Source organism: Canis lupus, chromosome 15 (assembly GCF_003254725.2).
Source record: "Canis lupus dingo isolate Sandy chromosome 15, ASM325472v2, whole genome shotgun sequence".
NCBI classification, from domain to species: domain Eukaryota; kingdom Metazoa; phylum Chordata; class Mammalia; order Carnivora; family Canidae; genus Canis; species Canis lupus.
Window position 1 is genome coordinate 34,158,458 of NC_064257.1, and position 24,196 is coordinate 34,182,653.

Here is a 24,196-nt window from a genome sequence, read left to right on the forward strand (position 1 = left end):
TTTAAGAGAAGAAAAATGCATAAGATGAACTTCCCATTCATCCCTATGAAAAATACAGTGTGTGAAAAAAAAATCTGCCTGGGGCTATGTTGTAAACCAAGGCACAGAGAAATGGAGTCTGAACAGAAAAACAATGGTTTTTCTGGGTAGAGAAAAGTAGATCAGAATTTAGGGATGCAGAGGCTATTAGAATTTTCAGGGTAGAACACCTGAGAGAAGAGAGGCCCCAAAATGATGGGGATCTCCTTGAGTCTTGGCTGGGCACTAAACTATATATGTTTAGGATGAGGCTTTAAGAGGCCTGACAGAGAACAACTATTTTTGAAGTGTAAATTGGGAATTCCAGAGATATTTTAGCTGTGATAAACCAGAGAGTGAACTTCACTAAAATCCCACAGCAATTAGTTGATACTCTAGAATAATCAAATGTTAGGAATATGCCACTCTAGCCCTAGAGTAAGAACAACTTTACACTTGCCCTAACAAAATCTAAAACCAAACCTTGACAAAACCCTGGCTAAGCTGCAAATGAAGTAACTGCCATGCAGGAAAAAAAATATCACTTGTTAAAGGAAAATACTCAATGAAATAACATCCCTAAGTCAAGCACACAGTAACAAATTACTAGATATACAAGGAAGCGGGAAAATGTGTTACATATTCAGGAGAAAAAATAGTCCATTGAAACAGATCCAGAGTTGACAGAGATGTTAGAATTAATGGCCCAGGATTTTGAAACAACTTTTATAAACATATTCAAGGTTTTAAAAGAAAATATGGACATTATGTGTGGACAGAAGAGGAACTAAAACAAGGTTATAGAAATCATGAAAAGAAATGTCAATTGTCAGAGTGAAAAATACAGTATATGAAATAAATTCACTGAATGGGTTTAATAGATTTGACATTGCAGAAGAAAAGGTCAGTAAACTTGAAGACAGATCAAAAGAAATTATCCAAAAATTTTAAAGCATTTAAAAAATTATCTTAACCTTAGTGATCATAGGACCATATCAGGAAGTTTAATATTTATAATTGTGGTCCCTGAGAAGCCTTAAAAATCTCAATAAATTCCAAGTATGATAAACACCAGAAAACTGCATCTAGTCCTATCATAGTCCACTTGCTGAGAACAATGACAAAATTCTTATAGGAGGGAAATATCACCTACAGGAGAATGATAGTAAACTTAAGAATTTCCTGTCAAAATCCCTGCAAACCAGAAGACTGTAGAATAACAATTAAAGGTCCAAGAGGAGGAGGGATATCCTGTCAAACTACGAGTCTATATTCAGCAAAAATATCCTTAAAAATGAGGTTAAAAATAAAGACATGCCTATACAAACAAATGCTGAAAGAATTCATTACATTAAACCACAGCACAAGAAATGTAAGCATAAACCCATCAACCTGAAATGAAATAGTAACAATCAGAAAGGTGGGGCTCTATGGAGGAATGAAGAGCACCAGAAGTGGTGAATACACAAACAAACATATAACTTACTTATATGTAAATTTACTTAAAAGACAATTGACTATTTGAAGTGGAAGTAATAACGAGGGAGTTTATAACAAGCATAAGTGAAACATAATAGCAGAAAAGGCAGAGGAAGTTAAGAGAAATATATAAATATACTACATATATGTGAGGTAGTGTAATATTAATTCGTAGTAGACTATAATAAATTAACAATGCATATTGTAGTTCCTCCTAAAAAAAAAGATAGAGCTAAAAGCCAATAGAGGAGATAAAATGGGATACTAAGAGGTACTTGTGTAACCCAAATGAAGGCAACAAAGAAGGAATAAACAAAAAAGGACATATGCATCAAATAGAACACAAATAGCAAAATGATTAGAGCCAAATGCAATGGTATCATCTACATTACATCGTCTACATTACCTGTAGATGGGCTACACACTACAACAGAAAGGTAGAGATTGTCGAGCTAGGTAAAAACAGCATCCAACTGTGTTGCATAGAGAGCTACACGTTAAGCATAAAGGTACAGATTGCGTAGACGTGAAGTTACGAAAAAAGGTGTCCCATACAAATATGTATTCAAATATTCATTCACAAGAAAGCTATAATGGCTAGACTAATATCAGACAAAGTATATTTCAGAGCAAAGAATATTACCAGAGATAAGCAGGGACATTTCATAATGGGGTCAATTTATCAAGAATAATAATTCTAAATGTGCATATACTTAATAAAGCGTTTCAAAATATGTGAAGCAAAAACTGACACACTGAAAGGGCTCAGTAGATAAATCCAGTCATGGTAAGAAATTTGAACACCTTTCTCTAAGTACCTGATGGAAAACTGACACACAAAAAAATTAGTAAGTTTCCAGAAGACCTGAACAATACTGTTTAATTGACTTTTATAGAACACTGTGCTTAAAAACTGCAGAATACACATTATTTGCAAATGCACATGGGACAGATAACACCACAATAGAGTATATGCTGGGCCATCAAACATTCATTTCATTTCATTTCATTTCATTTCATTAAATTTCAAAGGATTTAAGAGTTTAATTCTCTGATCATATAGAATTAAGTTACAAATTAGTAATAAAAAGATATCTGAAAATCTCCCAAATCCTTAGAAACCAACACATTTCTAAATAACTCATGAGTCAAAAAGAAATCATAAGAAAAAATCAAAAATATTTCAAGCTAAATAATAGAACATATGGAAATGTGTGGGATGCAGCAGAGCAGGGATAGAAGAAAATGTATAATTTTAAATACTTTATTAGAAAAGAAGAAATGCCACTTTAAAATCAGTGCCCTAAACTTCTACTTTAAAAGCCTAAAAAAGAAAAAGGACAAAGTAAACCCAAAGTAATCGGATGAGAGAAAGTAAGAACAGAAGCCAGAAAGAACAGAAAGTAATGAAATAGGTAAGACAAACAATAGAGAAAATAAAAAATTGTTTCTTTAAAAAGATTAATGATGTTGATATATCCCTAGCAAGACTGATCAGGAAAAAAAATAAACACAAACTGTTAATACTAAGAATGAATGAGGGAATACCAGCTCAGCTATTTCAGACAGTAAAGGATGATATAGTAATTGTATGAGAAATTTATTCTAATAAATTTGAAAATTTAGATGCGAACAAATCTCTTAAAAGACAAAAATACTGATCCACAAAAATAGAAAGTTTGATTAACTAAAAATTATAATTTATATAATATAGTATGTAAGTTTGTCTTATATAATATAATTAATAACAATAATTAATACAATAATTAAAATCTATATAGTTCCATATCTGTTAAAGAAGTTGAATTTATAGTTGAAACCTTCCCAATAAGGAAATCCTAGGCCAGTTCCTCTGGTAAATTCATCAAACATTTAAGGAAGAAGTAATATCTATCTTAGATAAACTCTTCTAGAAAATAGAAAAAAAATGAATACTTTACAACTCATTTTATGAGACCAGCATAACCCTGACACAAAAACCTGATAAGGACATTATAAGAAATGAAAATTACAGAGCAATATTCTTCATAAACATAGATGCAAAAATCCTTAACAAAAACATTAGCAAATAAAGTCTAGTCTACAGAAAAGAATATATTCTGACCAAGCGTTTTTTTTCCAGGAATGCAAAGTCAGTTTAACATTTAAAAACTAATTAATAAAATCACTGTTTTAACAGAATAAAGAAAAAAATACAATAATCTTAATATAGAAAAAGCATTTGATGAAATTTCAACACCCATTCATCATAGAAATTCTAGGCAAACTATGAATAGAAAGAAAATATGATAAAGCCCTTTCACAAAAACCCCAGCATGAATATGAATTAAGTTTGTTAGAATGTTCATAGCATCCTTATACATAACAGCCTCAATTTGGAAACTACCCTAATGTCCACCAACAAAATAATTAAGATACAAATTGTGGTCTATTCACACAATGGAATACCACTGAGCAATAAAAAAGAATGAATTACTGATACATGTAAGAACATCGATGAGTCCTAAAACACTGTGATAGTAGAATATACAAGGCACAACATTGTACATACTGTATTACTGTATGCTCCCATTTAGATGAAGTCATAAACAAAACTATGTTGACAGAAAACAAAACAGTAGTTTTCTCATGGGTGTTGGGATTAACTGAGTAAAGGCATGAGGAAATTTTCCAGGGTAAATGAAGTGTTCTCTATCTGGATAGGAGTGTGAAAATATGGATTATGGGAGTATATGCGCTTGTCAAAACTCATTAAACTGTACATTTAAGTAAGATCTGCCCATTCCATTGCATACAAATTATAGCTCAATAAATCAGGAGGAAAATCTTTACTGGATTTACCTCAGATCTTTGGTCTACATTCATTTTCCAAGGCCATGTGGTCATAAGAAAGTAAAAAGTTTTAATATCACACCAGAAAAAAAAAATCTCTCTGATACCATCTGTAGGTGATTTCTAAGAAAACACTAATGTCTGGGTCACAAGCCTGGAGACAAATCAATTGGACTAGACATTGCTTTTTGGTTTGGTTTGGTTTTGGTTTTGCTTTGTTTTTTGTTAAAGCAAAAAGAAACACCAAAACACCTTCCCAAGGTGATTCTAATATGCAACCAGGATTGAGAATCACCACTTTAGATGTTGTCACCCACCCGGGGCACTGGAGGGAACAGTAGCTTAATTTTCACTCTTTATGGAACTCTTGGCTGAGGCTCTCCCAACCTCTATTAGCCGTTGTCCTACCGGAGAAACTGAACCACTTAGGATTTGAAACAGGAAACATAATGCAGGGAATTGCTTACCCACATGCATGATGGGAGAACTAAGAAGCCAATAGAAGACAGACAACCCTGAGATTAGAAACAGCAGGAAGTTGCTAGAAAAAATGCAATGTTTCAGTTCAAACAGCCTAGCAAGAAGAGTTTCCTCTTCCTTAAGACAGGATCAAATTTTTTTTTTTTTTTTTTTTTGCTATCCAGGCCTTCAACCGATTGGATGAGGCCCACCCACATTAGGGAGTACAATCTGCTTTCTTCTGTCTACAAATGTTAATCTCCTCCAGAAACATCCTTAGAGACACACCCAGAATAATGTTGGACCAAATGTCTGGGCACCCTGTAGCCAGTCAAGTCAACACATAAAATTAATCATCATGGTTTCCCAGAGAAAAGAACTTGGAGTTGTCCCTGACTTCTCTCTTTTATATCCTATATCAAATCAATTAGCAAATTCCAATGGCTCTACCTTCAAAATATGACTGGAATTTGACCATATTTCATCACCTCTACCACTGCCATCCTCATCCAATACCACTATTATCTATTGTCTGGATGATAGCGATAAATGCCCCTCATCTACTATTACCCTGTGTCCCCTTTTCCATACTTTTTTAAAAAGGGATTTCTTTATTTGAGAGAGAGAGAGAGTATGTGGGGTTGTGGTACAGAGGGAGAGGGAGAGGATCTTCAAGCAGACTCCCTGCTGAGTGCAGAGCCCGACCCTGAGATCACAGCCTGAGCAGAAACCAAGAGTCTGATGCTTAATGGATTGTTCCCCCAATTTCCCCCCCTTTGCTATCTATCCTTACTCCAGCAGATGATGAAAGTGAAATGTGTCAGCTGCTGGCAGTCCAGTGTAAACTCCTCTAATGACTTGTCAGATCCTATTGAATAAAAATATCTCCCTGCTACCTCACTCATTCTCTCTCTTCCCATTCTCCCCATTGCTCATGCCACTCATTGCTCTTCCCATTCTCCCTATTGCTTACTCACTCTGGCCATTTTGCTCACACATGCCAGCACATTCATCTCCAAGCCTTTGCACATGCTTCTTCTCAGATCCACTTATACCTCACTACCTCTTACCTTCTGTAGTTCTCTGTTTAGCTCCAAGGATACCTTATTTAAAATAGCACACTCCAAGGGGACACCTGAGTGGCTCAGTCACTTGAGCTTCTGACTCTTGATTTCAACTCAGGTCATGATCTCAAAGGTCATGAGACTGAGCCCTGCACCCAATGTGGAGCCTGCTTGAGATCCTCTCTCTTTCCCTTTCCTTCTGCCCCTTCCCTGCTCACATGCTCGCTCTCTCTCTGTCTCTCAAAAAAAAAAAAAAAAAAAAAAAAAAAGAGAAAGAAAACACATTCCATTGCCTTTGGCTATTACTGTCTGCCTCCATCCTCTGAATTATTTTTCTTTATAGAGCCAATAATGGTATTTAGAACAGCATGTGGCACATAGGCAAGCTAATTAATTAAGGTCAGAAACCAGTCAAAGCTGGTTGGCTTCACCATTTTGTAAAATGGTTACCATGACAAGTTGCTGACTTGATGCAATAATCATTGAATTTCCCTTGAGGTAGCAAATTACTGCCCTATACACAATTATAAACCACAATACTCTACTAATTTTTTCTTCCGTGCCAGGATTTGAGGAGTATAGATATTATGAAAGCCTCAAACAAAGGAAATAGAGAGTGGAAGAAAATGCTCCTCAGATACCAGTCTTGAAATTGCTGGTATCTATATCTCAAACCTAAAGGTACAGTCACCAGTGGGACCTGTGGGGCCAGTCTTCCCGTCATAGGAGATGGGTAGTGAGAGTTGTCTTCATTTCCCCACTGAGCTTGAAGGAGGTGCCATTATAGTGTACCTACAACAGTGACAGCTATTGCTTAATGAGACTCTACTGCTTGCAAAATACTCTGTTAAGTATTTTTAACTCCTTTATCCTCATTACACCCTTAGGAATGATATATTTCCTTGTTTTATAGGATCAGAAACTGAGACTCAAAAAGTTACGTCCCTTTCTCAGGTCACACACTAGAAAAAGTGAAGACAGGATTCCAACACAAATGTGTGTGATTCCATAACCTGCAGAACTCATGGTTCTTTTCCAAAATGTAGAACTATTTCTTCTCATTGTAAAATTGCATTTCTTGAGGATGCTGTGAGTCTTTGATCTCTTTTGTTCTAGATATTTTTATTAACATTACTGAGGACCTTTCCCTAAGGAATCATGGTCTTCTTGGCATAAGATAGAGAGGATGGATACAGCCTGACTAGTGCAGTCATAGAAGACTTCATTAGTTCCAGGGACACTTGGGTGGATCAATCAGTTAAACAATTGACTCTTAATTTCGGTTCAGGTCATGACCTCAAGGTCATGAGTTCAAGCACTTTGTCAGGCTCCAGGCTCAGCGGGGAATCAACTGGAGATTTTCTCCTTCTCTTTCTCCCCCACCCCCTGACCACATACTCTCTCTCTCAAATAAATACATCTTTAAAAAAATTATTTAGCTCCATAAGGGCAGCCCCATACCATGTGATATGCAGTACATGTGGCTTATGACATAGACTCGGAGGCCATGTGATGTCACAAGCTCAAGTCAGAGTGAATTCTCATAGCACTTTTTATAGGTGGAGCCTATTTAGATGTCTTTTCATAATTTTCTACTCAATCTGGCCCCCTTCTTAACATCCTCCTAATTTATACTCCAAAGTCAGCATTGAGGCCATTGTGGATAGAAATGATCTCCTCAAGAATGAAAACGTAACATTTGTCCCAGTTTGGAGATGTTTGTCTCTGTCGGGCAGGTCTCCTGTGGTGATATTATCTTAAGTGCCCTCAGCCTCTTGCTACACACAGCCTCCAGTCATTGCCCTGGAAAAGCCCCAGATGGATCCCGAGGCTCCAGAGGTCTCAGCTGCAAGGGCATTATTTAGAATGTCCTGGGTCTTCTTCAACATTGAGTGAACTCCCAATTTTATGTAAATCCTAAAAATTCCAGCTCTGTCTATATAAGCATACTATGATCACAACAAAACGTTTTGGAGAAAAGGAATTTGGCTTCTTAAAAAATGATCAGAGTACCTTCTAGCAGAGCTAAGGGAAGGCAATCTCATGCAGGATGGATTGGTTATCAACCTTAGTCCTTTATGCTCACTCCATTTGCATTTGAGGAGTTCCATTTTTTTTTTAAATCTCCACAAGAGTTGTTTTGATCTTTCTGTGGATTGCACAGTAGACATTTCCTCTCCCAGTAATTTGAAGAGTGGAATTGGATTATGATTCCCTCCTGATTCTGGCCAATGGCTTCTGCTGACGACAGCTAGTCTGTTGGCTCAGCTTTTGTATAGTCTTTTGGGTTTTGATAGAGATATGCTGACAATCGACATCTTTCTATTTTCTGAAGGATGTTAACTTTGCTTATACCACTCCCCAGATTTAGGTGGATCTGTTCTCTGTTTTAATTGCTGCATTCATGAAATCTTGTCATTATCATTTCTTTGACCTCTGCACAATTCGTTGATATTTGACTGTAGTAGCTGCCAAAGTTCTGGCTCATGCTTTACTTGTTCCCTGACTGTACCATCCTGAGACTCCTGGCTGCCCTTCCCATTTGTCTGCAAGGATGGGCTTGCCAAGGTGCTATGTCTTATTTCAAGGATTTTTGTTTTTCAGTTTCTCTGTAAGTTTCATGTTAACCTGTTACTTGATCAGTTTCATTGCTTCTCTTTATCTGAAGATTATTATTATTTTTTTAAATATCCTACTAGTTGGAAGCTCACTATCTTAGGACTATCACATTTCAGGTAGAAATCAGATTCTGGCTTGGTGCTTTGGCATATTTCTTATAAATCCTTCTATTTCCCCTTCCCTCAATGACTTCTTCAGTTGATATCATACTTGGGCTGGTTGCCCCAGGACATGGGAGAGGTTGGATATGATGACACTAAGCAAGCATCCCTAGGCCATATTGAGTTGTAGAATGACAGAATGTTAAAGCTAGAAGGATTGGTTAGTTCAACTTCCCTCCCAATGTAAGACGTTATTCTACAGTACAGCATCCATAATTCCCTCCTCTGCTTGAATCCTTTAAGCTGGGAAAATTCATTAGTTAGCTAGATAAAATTACTCCCTTCTAATTATTGGAATTGTTTTCTCTCTTACTGAATTGAACTCTGTGTTCCTCAACTTCCTCCTGTTAGTTCTAGGTCTGCTCTCTGGAGTGATATGGAAAAAAGTATAATAGTCATTGTCTATAAGGTAGTGAGTCCTTGCAAGGTTCTATACCAAGTCTTTTGAACACTGTAATAATCAGGGTTCTTTAGACAGAAGTCAACTCTGGCTAACTGTATTAGTTTTCTTTTACTACATGATAAATTATCCCCAAACTGAGGGGCTTAAGAAAATAAACTTTAATTACCTCACAGTTTCTGTAAGTCAGGAGGAATTCCAAAGCAACTTTATGAGTGATTCTGGATCAAGGTTTCTCTTGGGTTGTAGCCAAGGTATTAGCTGGGCTTAAATCATCTGAAGGCTTGACTGGGGCTGAGAAATCTACTTCTAAGCTCCCTCGCATAGCTGATGGCAAGAGCCCACAGTTCTTTGCCGTGTGGACCCTCCCCCCCCCCATTTGGCAGCTCCAGTATAGCAGTTGGACTCTTCTGAGAGAGTGACTTAGACAAACAGAGAGACAAAGACAGTGAAGGAAGCTACAGTCCTTTAATGACCTGATCTCTGAAGTCATTGATGAGTTTTTAACATCTATATTTATTTTAATAGTTTTTAACATCTATATTTATTTTAATCTGATGGTTAAAATGAGGTTAACATCATTAATAGAGTTTTTAACATCTATATTTATTTTAATCTGATGGTTAAAATGAGGTTTCTGGGTGGAGGGAGACTGATGATTCAGTCTAAAATATTTTAATGGCAGTTCCTGTTTTCCCATTTCCCCTTTGGGATGACAAGGTAAGAGGCAGTGGACCCCGCACACATGAGGGAGCATCCGTACCACAGGAGAATGATGAAATTATGAATGTCAAAGCTTATGTGGGAGCTAGAACATTTACCATACTCTCCTTCAGAGAAAGGGAGAGAGAACTTGGAATTTAATCTTCCTAATCATCCCCCTACCCAGCAATGTAAGCATCTGGCGTGAGAGAAGAAAATAAAGATTTTATTATCTTCTCAAGAGGAGTAGATGGCGCCACCACAAAGGGGACAAGTGGCATCAGTCTAGCTCCCTGAAAATGGAAAGAGCGAATGGATGTGGGGAAAAAATGAGATATCTCTCTTTTAGCCCTCCTAAATTATGAGGAGCTCCCAGTTGTAGAATTTAGACCAGAGTTAGGAGTCAGGTTAGGCTCCGACTGGCATAGGGAAGGTGGAGGGCTGAATCGCAGTTACAGAACTTCAGTGCCTGAAGCCTGAAGCAGAGGCAGAGATAGGCTCACATTTAAAGCTGCTACAAGCCTTTTAAGCATTTGGAGTTAGTTACCATGGAACACGACACTCAAATTCTTCATCATTCAGTGGCCTTTCTCCAGCCACTCTCTGTTTCATCAAAGTCCCAACTGTGTGGTATTTAATGCTCCAGGCATAGTATGTCCAGCAAAGAGAACAGTGGGGCCATTAAATACATCCAGAAACAGTGCCTGAGGTGCTTGTTTGTGGGATGAATAAAACAAAAGAAGATTGTCATCTTCTTGGGTGGGGATTGAGTAATATCTCTGGGATTCATAGCAACATATCCAGTTTAGTTAAGGTCACCATTTATTGGACACTTTTCTATCCCTAGGCCACTGAGCTAGTTTGGGGGATGCAGACATGAACATCATGTATCTCTTGGCAGTTAAAGATCTCACATCCTTGACTCTCAACTCCTCCATCCAGCCTCTCCACCAGTCCAACCACCTCAACTCCACATGCACACTTGGAATTCATCCAGTCCTCCCCCTCTCCACCATCATCTTCCATGTCCAGGCCACCATCACTGGAACACTTTTGACAGGTCTCCTCCTGCTTACACTCCTGTTTCATTCCAATTCTGTCTTCCCCACTGCCTCCAGAGCATACTTTAAAAATTTTAAATTTTAATATGTTATACGCAATATAAATAAAGATCACTCTCCTGCATAAAAAGTCTTCCATTGCTACTTAATTGAGTTTGAATAAAATTCAAACTCCCTACCAGGGCCCCCAAGGTTCTGTGGGATCTGGTGTTTGCCTCTGCTGTACCATCTCTTTCTACTTGCCTCTTGTTCACTGTGTCGCAACCATACTAGTCTGCAGTGCCTAGAGTTCTCCGATGTTACATGTCTTTCATGCCTCAGGACCTTTGGATGTGCCCGCTCTCAGACAGAAGGCTCTCCCTCGTGCCTGCCACCACCCTAATACACATCCTTGCCCTGTTCTTTGCATGACTGGGTCCATTTCACCTTCCAGGCCTCCCTTAAGCATCCTATTTATACCATCTTATTCTCCAATCAAGGCACCATTTGTTTCCACTGGCGAATGCATCCCAAGTTATAATTATATGTTGCTTACTCATTTATAAGCCTTCTTTCTCCACCAGATTAAAAGAACTTTGGGAGAAGAGACTATACTTTGTTGTCACTGTGTGTCTGGGACTTAGCACATGCCTTCCTGGCCAACAGTAGCAGGTTCTTAACAAATAATAGTTAAATGAATGTTTATTTGAACCATCATTTACATAATTTAATAAAGAGGTTATTAATTGGGAAGCATGATACCCTTCTACATTTTTGTGAGGACTAAATATATTCTTGTGAAGGATAAATGAGATATGTAAAAGCATTTAATATAGTGTGTATTGTCCCTCTCTCCCTCCCTCCTTCCCTTCCTTTCTTCTTTCCTCTCTTCCTTCCTTCTGGTGCTAAGAAAAACATGGAACTCTTGACTACCATTTTCTCTCCCTGCCTCTCTTCTCTACTTATGGACGTTGACTGTGAAGAGATTTTATCCCCTAAAGAAATTCTCTCCTTTAAAGGACATTGAAATATAGAGGCAAGAGGTTTTAAATGATCTTTTAAAACCATCTGCAAAGAGCATTGCTCTGCAAAAGTGTTCAGGCCTCCCTATACCTCTGAGAGATTCCTAGACAAAGTTGCCATCTGGAATGCCTAATTCATTCTCAAGAACCAAGGCACAGACCATACCAGAAGTAAATTTAGAAATAACAACAGTCACAACTAGTGCTTAATGAGCTCTTACATGTACAGGCTCTGTGCTAAGCACTTTACCTGCCTCCTTTCATTTAATCGGCCAGCAACCTGAAGAGGAATGTACTGTGATTACCCCACTTTACAAGGGAGAATATGGGGCTTAGCAAAGATTCTAAAGCAGGCCTGTCTGACTCCAGAACTCTCTGGCAATTTCCTGAGTGGGTTCCCAGTTTTTATTCTTCTCTTCCTGTTTTGTACTCTAACTTGGCCCGAGTCAATGCCTCACCCTCTCTCGGAACAGCCTTTCAGGTTTCTGTGTGACAGCCAGCCTGGAGAAGTGTACCTAGTTCTGTTGTGAATTGTCCCTGCTTCCTAACTTCCCACATGGCCTTCCCAGTTGTCCCTTCTTGTAGATTACTCCACATTTCAAAGATTAATATTGCTAAAACATATTTTTGTACATATCACCTCAACTCGAAAGGTTTTATGGATTCTCCTGGCATTCGAGATGTTGGTTCTGATTCTCCCTTTCACTGGTGGTGTGTCACTGGGCAAGGTAATGAATTTCTCTGAGTTTCTGTTTCCTTCTAAAATGAAGAGGATTGGAATTACTCTATAAGGTCATTAAAGTTGGATAAGATTCTCTGTCACTCTGAACAGGCTAGGTTGTGCTCTTATGATAAATGGTCTCTAAAACACTGTGGTTTTGTCCGCAATCCTGTTGTATCCTTACCCCATGCCTATCATCTTTACTTCGAGGCTCCAGCTGGTGGAGCAGCCTTTATCTGAAGTGTTGGTAGATGTGGGCCGGTGAATATGGGTGATTAGTCATATAATCTCCCAGATAATGTAGAGGCCAGGCACTGGCACACAGTGGTATGTGCTGACTAACGCTTTCTCCTCAGTGTGTACCCTCAAGTGGAAAGTGGGCCACACTGACATCTACACTTTATGTACGGATGTGTGGAGTTTAGATGCTAACCATTTTGCCATCCACTTTCAGTGGATGTGTTCTTTTGAATAAATTCTTTACGTCTCCTGGCTTCATAATCTGGGTGGGTTACTATATCCATTTCCTGGGGCAGCCATAACAAATTACCACAAACTTGGTAGCCTAGAACTACAGAAATTTATTCTGTCACAGTGCTGGAGGTCAGAAGTTTAAAATCAGGATATTGGCAGGGCCAGTCTCTCCACAGTTTCTAGGGGGAAACTCTGTTCTTTGTTTCTTCCAGCTTCTGGTGGCAGTCAGCATTCCGTGACATGTGACCACTTCACTCCGACCTCCACCTCCACAGTCACATTGACGCCTCCCGTTCTGTGTGTTCCCTGTGTTTCCTAAAAAGACACTTGTCATTGGACTTAGTGCCCATCTGGACTATCCAGGATGATCTCATCTCATGATCCTTAAATTAATCCCATCTTCAAAATCCTTTGTCAGATAAGGTCACTTTCACAGGTTTCAGGAATTCAGATGTGGACACATCTTATGGGGCGGCCACCATTCAAGTCACTCTAGTTACCAAGTGAGTTCAACACTCAGTTGTTTTTTACTGTTTTGGGATGAGGTTGATCTTACACATAACCTTCTTTCAGTGATCAAGTGTTTTATATAAATCCAGAACTCAGTGAAAAGATTTGTTTCCACCATAACACTTTGTATCTCTGAGCAATTGCACAAATGTCATAAGGCAAAAAAATTAAAAAATAAAAAAAGAATAATTATGTTAAAAACAAAGTACCCTCTTTTCCCCCTGCCCCAGGATTGATACTTCATTAGGTGTAACTCTTTTTTGCTGAGATTAATCATACAGACTATGTTGATGTTTCTAGGAGTTCTCCATATAAAAAAGGTCATTTTTTTTTTTTTTTTTTTTTTTTTTGCCTTTGACTAAAATAGAAAATTTCTACCTAACTCTGGGTTGACCGAGGTCTTCTGTGAAATTCTCTGTACAGTCTCTGGACATGAAACACAAAGTCTTGATAGGAGATATTCTATGGTTAAAGAAAGTAATTATAATTTCAAAGGACTTGACCTATAATTAGTTACATTTTTAAATGAATTATATTTGCTTTACAGCTTTTTGGGAAGAATTAAATGTAATTTGTATTCCTTAGGGGCAAAAGATCAACTTCTTCATGTATATATTTCTTTTTTTCTAGTACTTGATCATAGTTAATGAAGCACATTTTCCTCTTCACATAAATTCTTATTCTTGGTGTAAAAATATATTGACATATGCTGCTCCTTCTATATCAAGTGTACATGATAAAGGAAGAGAAAGAAAGAAAGAGAGTAGTAACTTGTCATGGAAATGAGTTAATACAAAGCTGGTGGTTTGAGCTATCCTTTGAGATGCTCAGAGGGGGAGTAGAAAGGATGACAACATCTTTATCACAGTGAAGCCAAAATCCTTAGAGAAATACTGACAAATATCTGAGAAAATTTTTGTCCCCTCTCTCTGTCCCCTTCACATAAGTATTCAGCCGTTGAGCCTCTGCTGGTCTAGCAGAACTAGACAAGGTCCCAAGAGTTTTTACCTCTTCTGAGTATGGCATGACCAAGTAGAATCAGCATTCAGTCTCTGTGTTTCTTGCATAGGTAAAACTCTCGACTCTCTTTTAGATAAAAGATCAAACATAGAGGCATTTACATCAGGTCCCCTTCATGCCCTGCAATTAGATAGGCTGCATAACTTCCAATGATGCCCCCCTTTCTGGGAATGCTCCTAAATCACAGAGTTGTCCCCCCATGGCCATTTCTGGACCACTTACCCTGACTCCAAACCATTAGATACCATTAGATAGACTTCCAGCCCCTGGTTCAAGGTAGGACCTAACTCAGTTTAGCCAGTCATGGTCATTTGTCCTTCTGATCTTGGTTGATTGGTCCAGGAGTAGCCATCCAAGCCAAACCAGACCAATCAGGATCATCCCCCAGAACTTTTCAAGCTGGAACTAAGAGAAGACCATTGGCTACATTTTGGAGGTAAAGGTATAAGATATGAGCTCTGGCACCTCAAAGTGGCCATGTTGTACACCTCTTCAAAGAAGTCCTTTTAAGAGAATGAAGTGTAAAAAAAAAAAAAAAAAAAAAAGAATGAAGTGTATAGAGTGGCAGATGAGAGATGGAGAAAAAGTTTACCAACAGAGCTCAGTTCTCCAATTTAGTTGTCCCCAAGGTCAGGCCGCACTTCCAACCTTTCCACTGTTATGAGAATCTATTTCTAATAAGTTCCCATAGCTTGACCAGGGTATTTAGAGACAGGTTTCTATCCCTGGAAATCATAAGAGTCCTAACTAATATACTTCTCCCCTTTTGTGTTGTGATTAAAAGTGTTCCTCAGTCAAGACCTATGCTTCTCAGGAGATGTTAGGGGCTTGGATGACCCAAACTAATGAAGTCACAAAGCCCTTAAAATATTGGTACACTATGTGAGGTTGGGGGGGTCAGGAGTTCATTAGTGAGAATATCTGTTTTGAACAGTTTACTCAGATCTGCTGAAGACCACATCATGGATTAAACACAACACCCCTGAAAGTTGCAGACTTAAAAAAAAAAAAAGTCACCTATGTCAAATGCAGTCTTTTGCCTCTACAGAGTTCTTTATATCTTTTCTATCTCCTACTGTATTTTTACATCCACTATCATATTTTACCTCTGAGGAGCTCTTAGAGGTGAGTTAGCCAAATGTCACCATTACTCATGTGAACAGGGGGAGGCAACTGCATTCCAGGAGGATTAAGTGTTTTGTCCAAGTCTGCTGAGTTAGTCCACTGAAAAAACCAGCCTAAAAATTGGATTTCCTGACTCTCAGAACTTTATCCCTGCTCTACCCACATTTGACAGAAAACAAATGAGCCTTGTGGCTTTGTCTTCTAGTTCTGAATCTAAGGAACAGAGAAAGGGGGCCTGGGAAATGCCCCTCCAGCTGGCAGATGTAACAAAGATCATTGTGGGACATGGGGGGCAAGGCTCATTTTGCTGCCTTCTCACAGAGTGGAATGGGAGAATTAGATGCACATTGTTAATTGCAGTCTAATGGAATAGATTAAGAGCAATGTGGGCTAAAGCTGAGGAGGACAGTCTGAGCAGAGGAAAAGCAAAAAGTGTGTTTCTACAATCCGATTTATGTCTCAGAGAGGATGATATCATGGCCAGGACCATTTTCCAAATTGGAGGAAGGGATTTCTCCTTGCCAGGGCTTGGCAGGCTCCTAAAAGGCAGAAGTTTGCAGAAATTACTTGGCTATCTTCTTGGTCAACTACATTTCCCCTTCAAACAGGTGGGAATCAGAGAGAGGGCTAGGGTTTCCCAATGGTTCTTCCCAGCCACATCCCTGGAAAAAGGAACCACTGAGACTCCATTAGCAGCACAAGGAAACATAGTCAGAGGGTACCTTCCACCAGAGATGAAAACCAAGTGGATCTAGGACTATACCCTGAGGCTCCTTTTTCTAGCTCAGGGTCCTGAGAGAAGAAAGAAGCTTTGTTAACAGTATTTGACTACAGGACCCCCAAACTTTGGAAATGGGACTATCTTCTGAGTGCTAAACCCTAACACCAATATATTTTGAATTACGTGTAAAAAGTCAATGGAAAAAGACATAATGGCTTCCAGGGCCATAGGGATGGTTTGGAGCTGGAGGTGGAGTGGTGCAAAGGGAAGTGGTGGTGGTGATGGTCAAGCATGGAAACAGAGGCAGCAAATACAGAGATAAATTTTAGTGGTGTTCAAACCCTATACCAAGAGGAAGGAGCCTTAGCCAATGATTTTGAGGATATGATACCATTTCTAATGGTAGATGTATCTAATCGTTGTACTTTGAGTCTTCACATCCTATCTGTAAGACTACCCCTGTGTGAGGCGAGTGCACGAGGTTAGCTTGCCCCGCTGCTATAAAACTTTAGCTTCTCTAATTCCCTCTGAAGTGATGTCACAGTCAATGCGCAATCTCCTGATTATCACCTAGCTTCTGTAGGGAAGTGATATATTGATCCTAGAGACTTCAGCCTTGGTCCTTCTAAAAGGTAGTTTATCATGAAAAGCAAATAACCTGGCATTCTAATTTTTTATATCAGCCCCTTGAACATCATTAGCATGAGCTTGCCCTGGAAGATGAACTGTATGGTACTGTATGGTATGCTGACAAAATCAACTTTTGAGCTTCCCAGACTAATTATCTGTCTGTGGCTGATTATAAATTTGTAAAATAATACATGACACCCTCTCAGGTCATTTGGCAGACAGACAAACAAGCCTTTTCATGGTGGGGTACCCTGGCATTGCTGTTTGGCTAAGAAAACACATTTTGAACTTTAACACACCCTTTTTGAGGGGGAAATAGTACAGCAAGGTAAAAATAGAGTCTTGGTCATGGAGGGTGGGAGGAACATACAAGCCTTAAGGTGGTGCTGCAGATGTTCACGGGATGAGTGTGCTGACCACAAGAATGTGCCTCACAGACCTCTAACCACAGGGGAGTAGCTTTGCTCTCAAATCCATGTGGTATTTACACAGAGGCCACAGTTCCCATGGGCTGCTCCCCGCCAGTGACTAAGCACAGTGGCAATACGAAGGCAGGCCCCTTCCTGGGAGATGGGGGACTCCTCTGATGGCTGATGGTGGCCTGAGAACTCCCCGACAGCCTTGCCAAACCTTCTTTAGATTGCATGGCAGTCTAGCACGCTTCCATCCAAACCTCTTTCCCATTCTTCACTCGGGGTCAGATTTTCATCATGCTCCTTACACACAAGAAGAGTTTTGTCTTGGTATCCGTTTCTCAAATGCCTTAGATGAACATGGTGTGGAATGTACACAGTCAGGAAAGCAATGACACGTTCCTACTGGGATCCTCTGAGCAGACTTTAATACAGGAATTAGCTTCAAAGGGTCTAGAGAAACCATAAGGGGAACGTAAAGTTGCTCGGGCCCATGAGGGACTGTTCCCCATCTTAGGCCCAAGGGAGGAAGAAGGGGAGCTGTCACTAGATTTCAGAGAACAAGGGGCTGCGGAGAGAGGCCTACCTTCTCAGAGCTGGAAGCGGTACAAGGGAGGCAGCCTCCTGCAGGCCCCTAACCCAGGGAGCTAAAGGAAGGGATACTCCTGCTTCACTGTCCTCCCCCACTCTGATCTCTTGCTGGTGCTGCCATTGTCCCAACTTGACAGCTGCAGGGACCGTGGGCCTGTTGATGCAGTCCCTTGATGTCCGTGTCATGCATCCTGCAGCCGGAGGATGAAGAAGGAGAGTGGATCTAGAAAGGCGAGAGGGACATCCAGCCCTCTGACAAGGCGAGAAGGACATCCAGCCCGCAAACAATACTGAGCTTCTGTGTGGCAGCAGCAAGCCTTCTCTCTGGGCTTCCCTGTAGCAGAAATGGCAAAAGGGAGCCCCAACCTGGCAAAATTAAAGTGCTCTGGTGCCACTTCCCTCAGCATCTCTTAGCCTCAAACTCCCCCATGTGGTAGCTTCATCCTCTGCCTTGAAGGCTGATAACCCTATCCATTTCTGGTATCTCGGCTAGTCCTCAAAATGTCCAGAGATAGAAAAGGCTATCTCTTCTCTTGTGCTTCAGTTAGGCATGAGGGAACCTTTCTAAAACTCCCCCAGGAGAACCCTCTAGCATACATGACTACTCAGAACATGCTGGGAGTTCTGTTAGGAAGGAGGAAGGGGGCTACTACCTCTATTTTTCTACAAAACAAATGGCATGTTCTTTCTAATGCATAAATCTCATCTAATGCATAAATATCATCTCCTGATTAGAATCCTTCAATGGCTTGGGGTGCCTGGGTGGCTCAGTGGTTGAGCATCTAACTCAATTTCGGCTCAGGCCATGATCCCAGGGTGGTGAAATTGAGCCCCACATCAAGCTCCATGCTGGGTATAGAGCCAGCTTAAGATTCTCTCTCTCCCTCTTCTTCTGCCCCTCCACCACCTCTCTCCTTGTCTAAAAAAAGAAAAAAAAATCTTTCAGGGGCTCTCACTACTTTCATGCAAAAGTTCCTATTTTTTGTTTGGACATACAAGGCCCTTTATACTATGGCTCATCTACTTTCCCAGCCTCATTTCTCAGACTGCCCCTCTATCCTGTGGTCCTACTAGAACACTTCCATTTATACAATAAGCCAGGATCTCCCCTCTATCGCTTGCTTCTGGGTGTCTGCTGTGTGTTCTGTCTGGGGATCACTGCTTCTTAGCAGACTTCCTCTGCCCTTACTGTGTGTCTATAGCACTTGTACTTTCCCCTATGGTGTCTGGCTATATTCAGATGACCGACCAGGAGTCTCTCCTCCTGGGCTCTGTGCGCCAAGAGGGAGAAGTCTGTGCCTACTGTAAGGATCTGTCTGGTGGCCTAAGAGCTCAGGTCCTAGCATCAGATAGCCTGGATTCGGCTCCTGGCTTCGCTACTCCCAGCTAGTGACCTTGGGCAAGTAATTTAGATCTTCTGGTCTGTTTCCTCATCTGTAAAGCAGAAAAAATAATAGGAAAGACTTGATAAGGGTCAACTGAGAGGATTCCTATATGGCATGGAGCACATATTGGCTGCATCCCAAAAGAACAGGAATTAGTATTTGTTCTTCATGAGCTTTTGCTGGTTTCTGCAGTTCATATTCTCTTGTTCCAAATGCTCCTGGAGCCTCCTGCTCTAGAATCTGGCCTGGATCAGCTCCATTCTCACTAGGCTCTCATTGCAAGACCCATCTGCTTCCTCTTTTAAAAAATGGTTCCCTACCTTTGGTTGTCTCAAGTTTTCTGTCATCTCCTCAATTTCTCTGATCTTCAGGAAGATTATGCCGAGCAGTTTGGTCATCTCATTGCGAAATGCCTGATGATGTGCATGTGCTTTTTAATATGTTCCTTATGGAAGTCACTCCTTTTAGGAGTCAGTTGATTGGTGCAGATGTCATAACAAAGACCCCAAATCACAGTGAATTAGAAAAGATAGATGTCCTCCAACAGGGAGCCTGTTACCCTCTGTCACAGCCCAAGTGTTAGCAGTCCTGGACTCCTGTGGCAGCATCAAGGACTCCAAACCTTCCATCATGCTACTATTTCATCTCGAAAGTTGCCCTTGCCCGCTTGGTTCAGATGGCTTATCACATCAACTCACATGCCACCTAGGCGGCAGAAAGGATGAAAAAAGGAGCAAGGCACATAACCTTCTTTTAAAAAATACAACCCTGAACTTACAGATGTCATTTCTATTTATATTCCATTGGCAAGGGCTTGTAGACTTGGGCATCCAGCAGCAAAGGAGACTCACAAATGTAGTTTCCCCACGAGCTGTAACAAACCCAGCTAACGACGCGCTGCTCTAGTTCTGACGGAGGGAAGCGGATGGACTGAGGGACAGTCTCTGCCATACTTCAACACGGCTTCCTTTCTGTATCCCTGAAGGACCCCTCTGTTCTCTCAGATCTGAAACTAGGGAGCCATTTCTTCTTTTTCCATTTCTTTTATATTTGCTCACAAAATGTCACTTCTTTCATATTTTAATCAATTCTATTTTATGTCTTAAAATATTTTTATCCGTTTCTTCCTATTTTCTATTGCCATCCAAATACAGCCTCTCATGAGTCCTTGGTTTTATTCTCATCAGCCCCATCCAGAGGTCCAAACTGATCATCTTTCATCTGCTGACTGCTTGTCAGGAAAGGTAATAGTCAAACTGTCTCCACTGGCAAATGGCATTGAACATAGTTTTCTATTGCCCTCCTTACAGTTGCCTATTGGGACAGATCTTCTGACCTGTTGGTCCCTCCCCAGCAGGGGATAAGGAATCACTGATTCCGCGTCTGGGACCTTCTGCCCACATCCTGCTAATTCCCCATGACCCTGGCTCAGCCCCCCTCCCTCCCAGAGAAGTGTGGTGCACCAGTTTATATAATTTATTTCACCCCCTTTTGAAAGATATGTTTTCCCATTTTGTCAATTCTTGACCAAACTACAAGAGTCTTTTAGCTTGTTTCTCTGAAAACACCCTGTCTGCCTCTAATCCATTCTATGCAAAGCCAAGTTAATCCTTAAAACACTGATTTCATTTTTAAAAAACTCTTCTACTTTAAAATTTTTAAGTGGTAGGTCATTTATCATAGCAGGGATAGCAAATGTGTGTTTCCTTGTTCAAGGCCAACCTCACTAATCAAGATGCTGTGTTCTGCTCAACCTAGATGAAGCTGTAGAATCCTTTTCCACAGTTGGTGCTACCAAATTGATTGGAACTTGCATGTGAGATAAATCCTATTTATCACCCCTAGCCTACAAAATTATTTCCAAAGGTTGGGCATTGAGTGTCCTTCATCTCTGAATATTTATTGTGTGCACTCAAATTTTTCTGTTCAATATATGTAAACCTTGTTCCCTTAAATAGTCCATAAGTTCCTCATTCTGTTTTTGTTTTTGTTTTTTCATTAAATGTCTGGGTTCTGCTCACAGAGTTGAGGCAGATACTGTTTGTAGGCATTCTCAGGTCAAAGAGGAGATGTTAAAGGTGCTGAAGGCTGAGCTGATGGATGATAGAAATGAGGCCAGAAGGAAAATCTAACTCTCATCAAAAAAGGTAGCAGGGGGGGAAAAAAAGGCAGCGGGAGGCTGTAATTTAAAAACTGGTGCCAGGTGTGAGATCTAAGGAGCAAGGCAAGGTCACAAATGGAAAAGCCAGAGGATAGGAAGCAAGTCAGGTTGCAAAGTGCAAATTGGGACAAATGATTCAGAGGTAAGATTGTGGAAATGCCTCTGGGAATTATCAGACCTGCCTCTGTGCAGGACCAGCCATTAACAGAACCATGTATATAATATGCACTAATACATAAGTAAACAAAAACGTAAATCAAAATAATGCTGTGTGATCCTCTGTTGAAATGCTATGTTGAACAAGAAATATCCATAGTTTCTCTCAGTCTCCTATCCCAGTTTTACACAAAAACATTGGCAACTTTTAAATTATTGGTATCTCCCTAGATGACTTTAGTATTGTATTTAAGCCAGAATGGAAAAAGGTATCTCTCGGTACATGCTCTAGAAATAAAGCAGACCTTGAAAAAAGTGCCAGATGGAAACAAGAAAGACTCCACCCCAGGGACTTTTGCACATTAGATCCCCAGGAAGCCTTTGTTGCCCCTCTGCTCCTGCCAAGGTGGAGGGACAGGCTTCTTGCTGCAGCTGCCTTTGCAAAAATTAATGTCTTGCTCCTGCCAAGAAAGCAGGTGACAAGCTCAGCAGCTCTCCTTTGGTTTGTTTTTCCATGGCAGGAACATGTGCCCCCCCCCCCCCCTAGCAGGCGTTTGTTTGTGTAATCAATAGGACGGCAAAAGCAAAGGCAAGGAGAGGAAGGTGAGTCAGGAAGGAAAAAGTGGCACCTGGGAGCCGAAGAAAACACCAAAAAGCCAGATGATGGAAACAAGGCCAGCTAGCGTTCACTCACGTTAATGAGAGCAAGTTGACTCATGCAACCCTGAGAATAGTGAAGATTGTTTGCATATATACGATGACTCATCTGATGTATAAGTCAAGCCACCAACTATAATTAATCTTGTACATTAAGACAAATTTGAGCATTTTGAACATGAGCTAATGAGATTGACCTGTATGATCATGCAGCACTTCTAGCTGGGTGTGTTGAAGACACGGAGGAATCTGAGGGTGCCCTTGGGAAGTGCTCTCCTTTGTGGCCGGCAGTCTCACCCATCTGATGCTTCACGTGCGGCGTGGACATCGACAGTAGGTTGAGCTGGATGGTACTTGCCCTACCACACTGCCCTCAAGTTCTCCTTTATTTGCAGTGCTACAACATCCTCTGGAACACAAGGACTATGACGTATGCCTGTGGTTCTTTCCAGTTTGCAGTGGATTTTCATACCGATGTGGAATTTAGCACGCTAGAGTGACTGACTGCTGGTTGTTGCCATCCAAATTGGTAGTGGACGGGGGCGTCTGGGTGGCTCAGTCAGTTAAGCAGTCAGCTCTTGATTTTGGCTCAGCTCATGATCACAGGGTCCCAGGATTGAACCCCGAGTTGGGCTCCATGCTCCGCAGGGAGTCGGCTTGAGGATTCTCTCCCCGCCCCCCCGTTTGCCCCACCCCCTGTTCTCTCTCTCTCTCTCAAAAAATACATCTTAAAAAAAAATTGGTGGTAGACATTTGTTGGGTTTTGGCAGGCCAGCATCTATTGCATTATTCCCCTGGTAATAGCACCTGATTCCTTGAAGATTCATTCTTTTCCATTGGAGGCAGCTTGGTAAGACTACAATCAAGGTGTCCTGCTCTTTCTCAACTAAGGAACAAGCACATGACCCATGCCACTCATGGACTCCTTGCCCACACTCTTGATTTTGGCCAGGATGACAAATAGCTCAAAAAAAGAGTAGATCAGTAGATTAAATCTGTCCGGCAGTAGCTCCCAGGAAAGAAAGCCAGGTGTTCTTGACACCCCAAGATCTATAAGGTTGCTCTGGTGCCAGGCTTGGTTCTCCAGCTATTCTGAATTTGGTGCTCTGAGTCTCTTCTTTCCACTATTCCATATCCTTCCCCAAATCTCCATTTTTTTGAGTGTAGGTTGGCAAGAGCTGATTTCTGCTGCTCGTAACCAAAGACCCCTAATTGACAAAATTCATGTACCCAGAGTTTCTACTACAGATATTAAAGGGAATGGAGATGATTAGTAAACCTAGCAAACCGATGACATGGATGTTGGTTAAGAAAATGTCTATGTATTTTACAAGGCTCATTACACCAAATCTTCTCTTCGTATCAGCCATGTCTTGAAGTTTCTCTTCTGATTAACTTGTTTATTTCAAATCCTTTATCAAATATTTCCCAAAGTATAATAAATGAGCGATATATCACCTGAAACCTTGCTTATCCACAAATATAATATCTTCCACCCTGACAGCTCTTGTAAGGGTAGGGAAGGGGGACTGGTGGTATTTTGTTTTCTTAGAATATATGAGGTATGTATTTGACTATCAGGGAGTAAAAAGAAAAGCAATCCTCGTGGAAGAGAAAAACATAGCAAAACACCCAAAAACAGTGGAGAAAGGAAAATAATCATATATTTTATTCAATCAAAGTCACTATCAATTCTGAAACACTCTATGTACCACTAAGGAAGGGGAAAAAATGCTACCAATCACTTATGGCACCTCATCCTAACGTCAGAGATGTTGTAAAAAGTGCAAGAAAAAGTTTTCTAAAGTGATGACTTTTGGTAATAAAAATGGCAAA

General features: G+C 40.4%; 1 long non-coding RNA gene across 1 annotated transcript in view; it reads right to left on the reverse strand.

Moving 5' to 3' along the window:
* Positions 1–22,766, reverse strand: part of LOC118350768 (uncharacterized) — a 31,428-nt gene extending 8,662 nt beyond the window's left edge. Inside the window, exon 1 of the long non-coding RNA XR_004805233.2 lies at positions 22,558–22,766. This is a non-coding gene — a long non-coding RNA (uncharacterized LOC118350768). The remainder of the gene's footprint in view (positions 1–22,557) is intronic.
* Positions 22,767–24,196: the final 1,430 nt, after the last annotated feature.